This window comes from Lichenostomus cassidix, chromosome 8 (genome assembly GCF_008360975.1).
Source record: "Lichenostomus cassidix isolate B80296 chromosome 8, HeHo_3.0, whole genome shotgun sequence".
Taxonomy (NCBI): domain Eukaryota; kingdom Metazoa; phylum Chordata; class Aves; order Passeriformes; family Meliphagidae; genus Lichenostomus; species Lichenostomus cassidix.
Window position 1 is genome coordinate 11,613,315 of NC_139489.1, and position 7,575 is coordinate 11,620,889.

The following is a 7,575-nucleotide window of genomic DNA, read 5'->3' on the forward strand; positions in this document are numbered from 1 at the left end:
TGTGAAGGCAGAGAGGAGGTGAGGGAGAATTCAGATGAGAGGTTCCAGTGTTTGTACATGGCTGTGGCACGAGCAGACCAGGGCAGTTGGTGTCTGAGGCAGACAAGATCATGTTCTGATGACCCATGCTTAGAAAATGAAAATACAAGTGGAACTGAGGCAGTTTGGTGCTTGTGATGAAAGTACTTTAATCCAAATATCTGCCCACGTTTCACATACAGTATGAATCCTGAAAAAAATATGAGTTTTGCTGTTAATATTTTGCCTTGCTCAGTGATGTGATAGTCTGCAGAGGCAGCTCAGGGTGCAGTCACCCAAGGACCTGTTACCACTGAAAGTGATTGGATTATCATTTCATTTCATTTCATCTCATGCAAGGGCCAGCAACGTGCTGTGTTGTATGATTAGCAAGTTATATGCTTTATAGAATATGAGATTATTAAAAAAACAGTGGGATGGCTTCACATTAGGATGTGAATATTGCCCAGGCAGGGTGCAAAGGACACTCTGCTTAGTGATGTGCTGATGATCTCTTTAGAGGTTGGCTAACGGTGTGAGCAGTCATGAGCTGCCTATTTACTGCTGGCAATAATTAGTGCCTCCAGAGCAGGCAGGGGCAATAAGTGCTCTGGTGGGAAGAAAGTGAATCTCATTTCTGGCTAATGACTGAGGAAATCCTCAGGGTGGGAGAATATTTTAATCTAATTGGGATTTTAAGCAACGGCAGGCTATATAAGGAAGCACGTTGTCCTAAAATGAGGTCCTAGCCTGGGCTGAATCAACCTGCTGAAGCAAAGAAACCATCAGTAACCAGTTGCTCATCATGGGGATTATGCAAATACCTGTCATCTGTTACCTGGATACAAAGATGGAGAGCAAGGTTCAAGGCCTTTTAGATGAGATTCTTGAGACAAAGGGTCCACCTTGTGAGTTTATTTTCAGATACCTGCATATTATGTGTTTTTATTAGTTTAGTCTGATAAATTAGCAACAATTTCAGGAATAGCAATATGTACAGTCCTGTAGCCATGCTGATCCTTTAGGACCTTTCAGATCCTGTTGGGACCTTTCAGATGTGCCTTGCCTGCCAATGCACTGCTCCAGCATGTTACAGGTAACACAGCACTTCACTGGGTAATGGCATAGATTGGAATGAGATTGAATTTTCCTGGGAAAAGAACTCCAGTGCCAAGGGAATTTACAATGCCTATGGTGACTTTTATTGCTGCCTTAAAAAACCCCAGACGCTTTTTGATTTTAACTTCTGCAATCTGCCACCACTAAAAATAGCAAAACTGGTCTTTCATTTCAGCAAACAATGATTTTCCATAAAGTGTTGCTGGATTATATTGAGGGAAGTATTTACTCTTTGAACAGACAATGTTCTCCTGCTGAATGTCAATTAATTTTGATGCTTACGAGGAAATTTTAAAATACTAATAGTGTAATGCTATTTCAAAAGTGAGGTGAAAGAGGGGCTGTTTAAAATGCATTTTGTGTTCTTGGGATAACCCCAAGTTTACTACTATGGTGAGGAATTGCTGCAAGGAAAAAAAAAAAACCAATCATGAGCTCCAGTACCCCTTGGCCATCAGCTGGTATTGAGGGTGTACCTCAGGTGGAAAATATTTCCCATTAGTGCTGTGTTGATTGGTTCAGTGACAACATGATGCTCTGGTAAAAATGACTTTTCAAAGGTGTGTTGCTCTGTAGCAGTGGCTGCAGCAGTGTGGGGAGTGGTGGTGACAGGTATTGTGTGTCTCATAGGTTCCTGTCTTGGGCACTGGAGCTGAGCAAGCAGTGTGTAAAATACCATATTTGATTCTCTGCATGGAACAGCCACTGTCACAGCTTGCCTTCTGGTGACCATTAATACACCCAGTTGGATAATTTGGAGGGAGACCTTTTTATGTTCTAAATGGAACAATTCAGACTATCAAGTAAACTGTTCTCTCTACACTAAAATATTTGCTGTTGATTTTACTCAGCTCTTTTGGGAGCCCATGCCCTTGGTGGGAGGAGGTCAGGCTAGTGAGCAGGACCTACACCTGCTTATCATTAGACATCCTTAAATGTAACTCACAGATTCTTTAATTTATCCTTTCTTCAGGCTTTTCCATGCTTTCCTCGTTATTTAATTAGCTTTCAATTTTTTTGGTGAAGGCTGAAAGGCAATGATAGTTGCAGGTCTTTATCATCTGTTACTGGTTCGTCCTTGGTAAGTGGTAATCCATACTTATTTTCTGGTTTTCACTTCACTTTAATAATGTCTGGGAAATCACAACAGACTTGCAGTCTGACCCTTTTGTAGCTGGTGCTCTGCTTTGATGCAGATAGATGCAATAGACATTTGTGGTCCACAGTTGCTGGCTCAAGTATCTTGAATGCTATCTCTGAGTACAAAGTTTGTTGGTTTGTTGTTTTTTTTTTTTTTTTTTTCCCATTCCCTTAAGGGATACCATAGGCAAAAATTCCATCCAGCTCTGGAGAAATGTAGAAGAGCTTTATGTTTACAAGAGGTAGGCAGTGCAATCGAGGAAAAGATCTGCTGGTGGAAACAGGGATTTGAGCAGAGAGCCTGGAAATTGTGCAAGCCCTAAACCATTAGGTCTTACTCAGTACAATTTATTCATACGAAACAGAAAACAAACAAACATAATATGTGCAGCAAGTTACAGGAAGAATTAATAACACAAAAATGCCAAAGTTCGAGCCAATCACAACTGTTTGCTGTAATAGATCTGACCCTCCTCATGCAGGAAAAAGGCTTCCTGTAAACACTTCAGCAACTCCAAGTGATGATGCTTTCAGAACAAACTTATTTACTTCGCTTTCCCTTTTTTTCTACTGGCTCCTATAAACAAAATGACGTCTGAAGTGATTGGACAATGGTTAAATATGAAAACTATAATTTCAAATGTAATTAAAAAATTGTTTATAATTAGGATAAGTTAAAGAGTGATGTAGATATACGAAAGACTTTGTTTCTTAGCAACACATTCATGGAGTCTTTAAAAAAAAGCCCTGTGGTTGCAGGAATATAAACATGTATCTATCTAGCTGTTTAATTTCAGCACCATGGTTGCAAAATAAATACTTGCTACAGAAGTTTACAAAAATAAATCCATTTCAATCTTTTCTTAAAAAAAACTACTTTCAGTAGGATGTTGAAAAGTTAAAATACTTGAGGCAAAAAGTTTTTATCAGTAAAACATCTCTATGAAGCAGCTACCATTCCCAGCAAAAGTTTGTGTGTGTGTGTATTTACTTTCTTCTGAAAGCAGCAGCAGAAAAATATGTGTCTTTGCAAATACCTTTAGCCTGAAGATATTTTTTACAGCTGTACTGCAATCTGTAGAATCAGAAATGTGCAGGCTTGATAGCACATGGAAGAACAATGGTAAAAGTTTTCTTGGGAAAAGCTGAAATGAAAATCCCTGCTTTTTCTTCTTTGTGAGTGATTTAGAAAATAGTCCAAGATATCTGAATCTTACATGTAGCACTTTACTCTTTCCATGTTCCTCTGCCTGCCTCATTTACACAACCACCATGCAGGGTGTCATGTGCTAATAGTGAGGATTGTTGAGAAATGTAGCAAAATCTCCAAGAAAGAAATGCAATCACTTTAAAATTATTTCATTAAAAATAATTATAAACTGCATAAGGTTGATACCAGCTCATTGTTCTCCACTGCTACCTGTTTGGAGAGTGCCAAGTTAATGCAGCTCTGGGGTGTTCTTGGTGTGCCAGAGCCACAGGTCCTTGGAGAACCCATCCAGGGGGTGTGAGCAGGAGATAAGGCTGGAAGGAAGGAAGGAAAGTGGTCTGGAGGATTTAACCTGCAAGGCTGGATAAACAATTCTCATATGTGTAAGAATTATTTTTATTTTTGGACAGAAATATCTCTCTTTGTAAATTAATCTTCTTTTCCAAGGAATCATTAATCCACTTGAGGGAGAGACTAATGCTTGCTGTGGTGTTTCATTGCTTCAGTACCGCGGAAGCAGTAAAATGATTTTTAAGCTATTTACAATGTTTAGTATTACATTTTATTTGATGTGCTTACTACAAGCCTATTCCTCTCGTATTTACTGTCAGAGTTCACGTTGACTTTGATGGAATGGTTTTCAGTTCTAGAAGGTTTGACAGAGCTGTAGAGAAACATTCACTGCTTGAAGAAATACTGATATATTTTGAAATTACTTCCTTCTATGAAATAACTTACAGCTTGACACAAGATAATTCCATAAAATATCACTCACTGCTTCATTTCACTCCCAAATAAATGTTCACATTTCACCATGTTTGGCTGATGTGTTTCTGCTGCCATCAGTGTCATCTTGGAAAATAGTTTATTTCCCAAGAAATAGTTTATATGCTTCCAGGGATCAGAATGAATGCACTATATGATTTGCAAATACTTAGAGGAAAACCAGGTTTCTCCCTGAAGCCTTTGCAAGCTATTTCAAAAAGTTCTGATTTCAAAGAAAGTGAAAAAAATGGTCAAGTGAAAGTTAGTATTCATATTAAAAAAGTTACTTTTGTTCTTAAAACACTTCAGGTCATCAAGCAAGAACTGCTTTTTGCTATAATGAAGCCGGGGTGGTTCTTCCAGCTTGTGTACATCTTCTTTATTAGGAATAATCTGACTCACTGTACCTAATTTTAGAGGATGATATTTTTATCAAGGGAGAATGAATTATTGTTACAGGGAAATCCCAATAATGAACTATCATCTACCACATCAAAAAGTTGCACTCGTTTTTGGTCAGTGGTTTGTGCTGGGTATTGTTGTGCTAGTGCTGAAATGTCAGCAGTTCATGACAAATGGTCTGAGTTTAGGGTGGTAATCTGCAGAAAAATGACATTCTGGGTCAAAGCCTTGTGAAGGTTATATGTGAGTGCTGGTGGCTCCTGCCAGTGAGTAATTAGTGTTGTAAGGTCATGCATGCTGCCATGTTTTGCTTAGTTCATTTTTCTTTCTCAGATATAAAAATTGGAAATGCCATTTTAATTTTAGAGCTGTGAATAACAGTAGACTTAGCCCAGGATGTGTGAGTCTGTGCACCACATGTTTTCCAAAGAAACACAGAATTACAATAATTTTGTAGTGTAAAGGTTCAGCAGTGAAATAGATTAGGAGTTGCCAGTGATATTCAAAGTTATTATTTGCATGTCTTTTTAATTTTCTTACGTAGAAAAGGTCTAGGAAATGTAAATCAAATCAAGAATCATGTCATACTGTTGGAAGCACATGTCTAAGTCTGATCTCAGTGCTAGTGTGAGACTTGGATACTGGATATGTTAATTGTAAGTGAGATCACAGAACATCTGGAAAAATCCTGGATGACAAAACCAAGCCAATAAGACTTCATAAAAGGTAAAAAACCTTCCAGCGTGGTGTTGTCTGGTACTCTTGTTTTCAGAAAAATTATGCAAAAAGCAGATGGGGAAAGTTACAGCTGTAGCTGCCTTGGATTTCAAAACAGCTTTTGACAAGTGTCCAGTGCCCTGGCCTGAATGGATGAGCTTAGTCTGTGTCTTCATATCCTAATCAGTATCTCCAAACATGGAAAAAATTTGTCCGGAGACAAGGAAGATCATATGAATTGGGTTAAGTGACAATGTCACCCCCAGGCAGAGGGGTCTCTGTCTGTGTCTGTGCCCCTGCCAGGAGCCAAGGACTTGTGGGAGTGTTTCCCATCTGTTTCAGGTTGCTTCAGAGACCCCAAATAAATCCCACTGGTCAGCACTCCCCACGGTCTCCTGAGTGATGCTGCAGGGGTCAGGATGTGATGCTGCAGCAGTGGCAGGAGCCCAGGAAGCCCTTGGGGTGGGATGGGACATTGCTGAGTGCAGCTGCCCTGGCATGGGAGCATCCTCGGGAGGATGGGTGGGGCAGCAGGAAGCTCTGCCAGCCTCCAGCATCTGCACATCCACTCTGCAATCTCCCTGGAAAGTGAAATCCCTTACTTGTGCTCAGCCACTATGGGAAACATTGGCCTAAACCTGAGGTGGTGAGATAATTGTGAAAAAGAAGGGAAAAAAGTCAGTGCTGTAGTAGATTTTTTTTTAGTAATAAAACATTTAATTTGAAATACAGGACTGTGAGAACCTACTACCCAGAAGGCAGCACTACTAGGGCAATCATTGCTCAGGTAGACTGAGGCCACCTGAGAGTAATAACTAATTATAAATATTCCCACTTAAGTCTTACTGATTAAGTGCAGTCAGAGCAAAGAAATTTCTCAAACAAGCCTGTGTGATACATAGGGACAGCTCTTGGGAGCAGAACAGGAATTCCTTATTTACTTGATATGCTTGATTTTCCTGCCCCAAATGACTTCATAAAATCATTCTGTAATGTGGTCTGTAATTCCTTGTCAAGGAGTTCACCTAGAGTGTAGCAATGTCAGAGAGAGGTGAGTACACACGAGGAAAAAGTCTACATAAATTCAAGGGGCATTAGCATTTTCTGTGGAAAGTATTACTGCTACTTTTGTGAATTTGAAAAGAAATTAAATGAAGTCTGTGTGATTTTGTGGTGGTATTTCTTCTGGTATATTCTACCTGAAATGGGAGAAATATTCTTTTTAATTTAATTTGTTATGAAAGTCGGACTCATTTCTGAGGAGAGCTCAAGTTCTATAAATCCATGTATAGTAACAATGCCCTTTCAAATTCACATTTATTAAATGCAAATGTTGCCCAATGGGGACTGAATCAATTATTTTTATTCACATGGAAAACCAGTGTAATTGATAATCATAGCCTACTACAGAAGAAACTACTATGAAAGAAATCCATCAGAAAGAGGAAAAGCTACCCCTAGCACTTCATTCAGCACTCCTATTGCCAAACTGTCTTGTAATTTCTGCTTTTCATCTTCCTCTATTTTTATGTCTCTTCTCATTTTAATTGCTTTGTATTTTCATTGTCACTGGTGGGGATTTATGGTAGGAGTAATGAGAACTGACCCTGTTGCCCTTCTGGTATGCTTTTGTGTCCTAGTGCCCCCAGCTCTCCACCTCTACTGCTTATTTTTGGGATGATGAAATGCTCATTTCCTCCACTGTTTTGTTCCTAAGCAACTACCAGCAAGATCAATGTACAGTGCCTTTCAGAATAAGGAGTGATGTGAAAACACTGAGTTACAATAGAGTAAACAAACTGAGAACCACTATCAGTCAAATGCCCATGGCAGAGGGCTGAGTGTAACATGATGCTTAGTGTTCTTTGCACTGCACATTCACAGGTGCTGTCCTCTCAGGCTGTCTGCTGTGCAGATCAAGAACAAGGGAAGTGTTGTGACTGTCACCTCTTAGAGAATATTTCTGTTTGGAGGGCACATTCTGGACAGAACTAAGTCTCACCTGGGGGGGAATGAACAGTGCCTGTAGTCCCATCCCCTCTCTGGGAGGGTGTGCTTGGCCAAAGGAATCCCAGGAGCTTTGCTGCATTTTCCCTGCTTTTTTCACAAGGAACAACTGTGAGAACATGAGGGAAAATGAGTACTGTGCCACTGATTAAATGACTTTTATAAGCTGTGCTTGCTAGTTCTTTTTTTTTCTTCTC